Genomic DNA, 6,297 nt, shown 5'->3' on the forward strand with positions numbered 1-6,297 from the left:
AAAAAAAATAAGTAAATTATATCACTTGGGATTACAATCTTCTCCCATCCCAGAAGCCATTACCTATTCTATACAATAAAACCACCATTGTCAGACATGAAAAGCCTGTTTTTGAGTCACTGGTCAGGGAAATCCAAAGGTCTTTTCAAACAACATAGGCTATCTCTGTTGCCCTTTCTTGCCTTCTGTAAAATGAAACTAAGACCCTAGTGTTGAAGATACCTAATATTGTTTTTTATACAGAACATGGAGGAATTGAGTTGGATCTGACAAGAAAGTCTCCTCCTTGAGGAGCAGCTTTCACAGAACAAGGTGATATGTAAGCTGATAAAGCAGAAAGTAAAAAAAAGTCTTACTTAGCTGTAATGCATTTGAATAATAACAAAACTCAAAATAGTCAATATACTTTTAAAGGTGCAGTGGTAGCACTTACATCTGTATGGCAACTGGTAGTTATTTAGGTGGACTCAAAACCTTTCCAGTATGAGAGAATTCATGCAGTTCTGTATCCTTGACCCATGAGTTATGGCTGGCAAGTCCACGAACCCCACAGAAGAATCCACTCCTAACCCAGTATAATCTCTAACTGTGCTTTCAATATTTACTCTTATATGACAGGTAAGTAGAGCTCTCACCCTTTATCAAAGAAGACTATTTTTTTTTTTTTGCAGCACAATGGAGTCTATTACTGAAACCCACAAAAAGCAAACATAGAGAGCACAATCAGCTATGTGGTACACAGCCGCACATGGTGCATCTACAGCACCACTTCTACAAATACGGCTTTGGGACAGTTCAAGAAGGGGAGACTGAAAGATTATAAAAACGATGGAATCAGAAGGTCTGCTATGAGATAGTGTCCTCTATACAAAACAAGGAAGCCAGAGCCATGTCATCTCAGCAATATGACTACCTAAACCAGATTGAAAAGTGAAACCAACAGTTGCTGTGCTAATGTGGATGGGGAAACTATGAGGCTGCGGGGAGAGGGAAAATAAGTTTTCTCCAGGAATGAGTTCCTGATAGCTTATCCAATCCTGTCAGCCCTAACAATGTATGTATGTATGTATGTATGTATGTATGTATATAATTTATCTATCTACCTATTTATTTATTTATTTATTTACCCAATATAATTTGTATTCTGTTGCTGTGACAAACACAATGACCAAAAGCAATTTGGGGAGCAATGAAAGAATTTATTTCATCTTACAGCTGACAGTCCATCATGAAGGGAATGTCAGGCAGGAACTCAAGGCAGGAGTCCAGAGACAGGTACTGCATCTGAAACCATGGAATAATGTTTCTTCCTAGCTTTTCCCACGAGGCTTTCTCAGTTTGTTTTTTTTTTTAGGAAACATCAGACTATCTATGCAGACGTATCATTTGTCATTCCCTTTCTCGGGCATTAATTATTTGTTAAGAAATGCCCCACAGATTTGCCTTCAGGTTAATGGGAACATTTTTGGGAGTATTTTCTCAATTGAGCGTCCCTCTTCATAGTTATCATGCTTTTTTTCAGTTGATCAAAAAAAACTAATGAGCTACTGATAATTTATAAAGCCCCAACTAGTGGATACTAATCATACACATGCACACACACACACAAAGACACACACACACACACACACAAACACACACCACTAAAGGAGCAAAGCAGGTTATAGTTATAAATTATATGCATACACACATATAGAGATATATAAAGCAACAATAAATTAAGAATAAGAGGCCATGAATTTGTATGAATTTGAAAGGTACCAGAGGAAACATGAGATGATTTGAAGGGAGGAAAAGAAAGGGAGAAATGATATAAATCCAGCATTCATATATGAAATTCATATATCAAAATCCAAAAAGTAAATTAAATTAAAATAGGAATAATTGAGAATAACTGGTTATTGAAAGCTGAGCCTAGATGGAGCACCTGTGTTACCTCCACCAAGGCTCAGAATATAGCATGAGAAGGAGCAGATTAATGAGCTGGAGGAATGAGCAGTGTATTATGAACACTCTTCTCAACAAACATGACTTTTATGCTCTTGATATCTTACCACTGTGATTATCAGTAGCAGCCCTTAGACTGAGCCTATCAATGTCTGTCATGAATGGGGGACAGAGAGAATCAGAAAGTCCATTCCTGTCTGAGGAGATAAAAGTAGATATTTGATTGTTGAGAGAAAGGCATTTTCTTCAGTAGCAACAACCACTGCCACATTGTCCTTGTTCCTCTAAAACACTCCTCATGTAACTCACTGTGTACACACACACACACACACACACACACACACACACACACACACACACACACGGTGTAGGACAATTCTATATTCTGTCAATTATATTTTAAATAAATGTTGATTGGTGGTAGCCAGGCAGGAAGTATAGGCAGGAAAACCAGACAGGATGTAGAGGTGGGGCAATGAGAACAGGAATATTCTGGGAAGAAGGAAGCCCAGACCATGGAAGAAACGTGACCTACCCCACTAAAAAGGTACCAAAACCATGTGGCTAACATATACTAGAATAATGGGATGGTATAAGTTATAAGAGTTAACAAGAAGCCTGAGCTAAGGGGCCAATCAGTTTATATCTAATGGAGACCTCTGTGTGATTTTCTTTGGGGCTAAATGGCTATGGGAACTGGGCAGGAAAGAAACCCTAACAAGCAGCCCAGCCCTCCTGTTACACACACATACATACATACATACACACACACACACACACACACACACACACACACACACACGACTTCAAAGACTTTTATGCTTATAATACACATGTATGCTGACTTTTGCTCTGAAGGTAAAGCAAAAGCCAATTATGAGACAAATGTAAAAATAAAGAAGAAAGTGAGCTCCATGAGAAGCATTGTAGCTTTTTCATTGCTGGTTCTGAGTTTGGACTGGATATTTTTAAAGTAATTTAGAAAAATTCTTTTCCTCCAACCCACCATGCATACATGAGTGCATGTATCCATGCAGCCACCTTACCAATCCATCCTTCATTTCTTCCATCCCCTCATCCATCCATTCCATCCATTCATCCTATTGCCCTCCCATTGATCCAACCACCCACCCTTCCACCTATCTGTGTCTGAAAAAACAGTTGACAATAATTGAGAATAGCTGTTTTGAGACAATCACACTTTTATTTTTTCTTCCAAAGTATAACACAAACAACCTTAGAATTAATAATTACATATGATATGCTGTACAAAATTGCTATCATCATGTGAATATAGAATAAAGAACCTCATATAGAAAGAATTGAGGTAAAGTAGTGTAGTTTTTTCTGAGAAACTAATGGTGACACCGAAAGCGAAGAAGATATTAATGGCAAAACCTGTATCTTTTTCAAATATTTTCATATTTCAAGCAAAGAAGATGAATGGCTCAAGACTACAGGTCCTTTGTTTGGTCTCTGTGTATTGAAGCTGAAGAATTTTAAAGAGCCAGTCATTTACATTTCTGTAATTCAATTAGAATTTCAACGTTTTTAGCTTTAAAATTCATTTATGTGTGTGTGTGTGTTCACATGCCAAGGTACATGTGTGGAGTTCAGAGAACAATTTTCATTATTGGGAGTTAGTTCTTCCTTCTGTCTTGTGCATCTTGGGATAGAACGCATGCCATCAGACTTGACAGTAAGTATCTTTATCTGCTGAGCCAACTTGCTGGCCTTGTTTTCAACCTTAAGTGCATTTAAAACTGATAACGTTGCTCCACAGAATCACAAACATGATATTGTCAAACTTCAGAGTCAGGTGCTGATCACTGAAATATACATGCTCCATTTATATTTATTATATGCGTATATTTCTTTGTAAACATATGTTTTGAGATTTTCATATGTGAGTGCAGCAATTCATGAGTCCTGTCCTCTTCTTCCTGCAGCTCCTCATGCGTGTTCCTCTTCCTCCCAAATTTATGATCTCTTATTTAACTATTGTTATTACATGTTATGCATAATTACAAGTGAGTACACATATACATGTATGTGTGCACACATGAATATACAATCTACTTCAGCCATTTAGCTTTATTTCTATATTTTTATGGTAGCATGAAGTCAAATAAAATATCATGGATTGGGTTACCATTTTGCAATTTTTATTACCATGGGTCATTATTATTGTTTTTAAATGTGGGGTAGGGATTCTGTGTTCCAAGACATTAAATAATTTCAAAATTATTATCCTGGTTCAACCTAAAAATACCCCCTCTTACCTAGTTGCACATAACACACCTATGCTAACCTCCAGTGACTGTCCAAACTGCTCCCCCGCATCCCCACCCCAATTTGCAATCCTTTCTATGAAGATAGTTTTGTTCTGGTGTATGGACTGAAAGCCAAATATTACTTTGCAGTGGTGTATTTTGTTTCTTCTCAACTAAACTTAAGTTTTCCAACAGTTACTTTAGTTTTCCTTCTGTTATTGATAATTGGGTCACTTGCAATACTTGGGCTCATCTTACAACAGAGGTCTTATTTCTAAGACAGACAATGTTCTTTGAGGATGTTAAAGTGTATTATTTTAGTCTTTAATTTAGGTTCATGTTTATTATACTTATGAAAATATTCCAATAAGTCATTAAGAGTTTATTGGTTTTCCCATCAATTATGCACTCAGAAACTATTGATTAAGTTTTAAAAAAGCTAATGAATAAAAAACTTGTTTAAGGCACAGGAAGAGAACTGTGTCTGTGACCTTTCTGGAAGAAGCTCTACTCATCAATACAATTACACATTTACTCTTCTGCATAAATAATAGATAACCATGGGTGGCAAACCCAGAGTGAGAAGCAAGGTAAGGGGCAAGGGTTCTGCAGTTTTCCTGTGCATTATCTTCAACACATTGGGTACAGTGTGGTTTTCTAAGGTCTAGCCTTCCAGAGTGTTGCTTGCTAATGGATAGTAACTAAAAGATGAGCAATCTCCCCATCACTTGCTGTGGTCATAGAAGGAAAAGGTATTTGTTAAATGGTTTGGCACACATCCGGTAGTCAACTGACTGCCTGATGTGGGATTTATCGGAAGGAGTTGAATCATATCCACCCAAGAGACCTGGGTTTTAAACATGCATTGAAATTGTTTTAAAGGTGAAAAGTTGGTGGCAAACTGAAGTATCACAGTGATAAGAATAACATCGACATTGGATTCAACAAAGATTTGAACTTAAATGCTAGTTCTGTAATATATTTACCTTGGGAATGATATTAATGCCCTACTAGTTTACTCATTGTAAACTATGGACATTATTTCCTTCTGAATTCCTCTGGGAATGAACTGTGGTAATGGGAGAGTATTTCCTTTTGTATTCTTCTGGGGCGGACTGTGGTAATGACTGCAGAAGAAATGGCTTGTTCTCTACTTTCTTTTCTTCTACCCCCTTTTCTTTCTTCCAAAAACCATGTGTCAAATCTGACTATAACATAATGATGTGATGTGCGATTCCCCTTCTGTATGCTGTGAATATATTTTATTATTATTTGTTAATAAAGAAGCTGCTTTGGCCTGTGGAAGGGCAGAATAGAGGTAGGTGGGAAAATTAACCTGAATGCTGATAGAAAGAAGGCATAGTCAGGGAGATACCATTTAGCTGTTGAAGAACACAGATGCCCTGGAACCTTTATGGTAAGGTACCAGGTAAAGCCTCATGGTAAAACATGGAATAATAGGAATAGGTTAATTTAAGATGTAAGAGTTAATTAATAAGAACCCTGAACTAATAGACTGAATGGTGTTTTACTTAATAGAGTTTCTGTGCTTTTATTTAGGGTCTGGGAAGCTGGGAAATGAACAGCAGCCTCTGTCTACAAATTGGCATGCCAATGTGAGCTGACTACATCCACATAAAACCCGAGAGAGCTTTAAAATTGAATTCTAGAAACAATAAAACAGAGTTTAGTTCAACATCTTGGTAGCCGTATTCCTCCCCCCCCCATCCCATGGGCTTTGTTTGCTGGTGGTGAGCAGTGGTGCTATGCCTCCTTTAAGAGAGGTCTGAAAAAGCATGGGATAAAACCGGACTCCCTGAATACGGTGGACAATGAGGGCTGCTGAGAAGCAAAGGACAAGGGCACTGGGTTTTGATCCTACTGCATGTACTGGCTTTGTGGGAGCCCATCCTGCTTGGATGCTCACCTTCCTAGCCCTGGATGGAGCAGGGAGGACCTTGGACTGCCCACAGGGCAGGGAACCCTGACTGCTCTTTGGACTGGAGAGGGAGGGGAAGGGGAGTGAGGTGTGGGGAGTGGGGGGAGGTGGAGGGAAAGGGGAGGCGGAGAGGAGGCA

This window comes from Microtus ochrogaster, chromosome 19 (genome assembly GCF_000317375.1).
Source record: "Microtus ochrogaster isolate Prairie Vole_2 chromosome 19, MicOch1.0, whole genome shotgun sequence".
Classification (NCBI taxonomy): Eukaryota; Metazoa; Chordata; class Mammalia; order Rodentia; family Cricetidae; genus Microtus; species Microtus ochrogaster.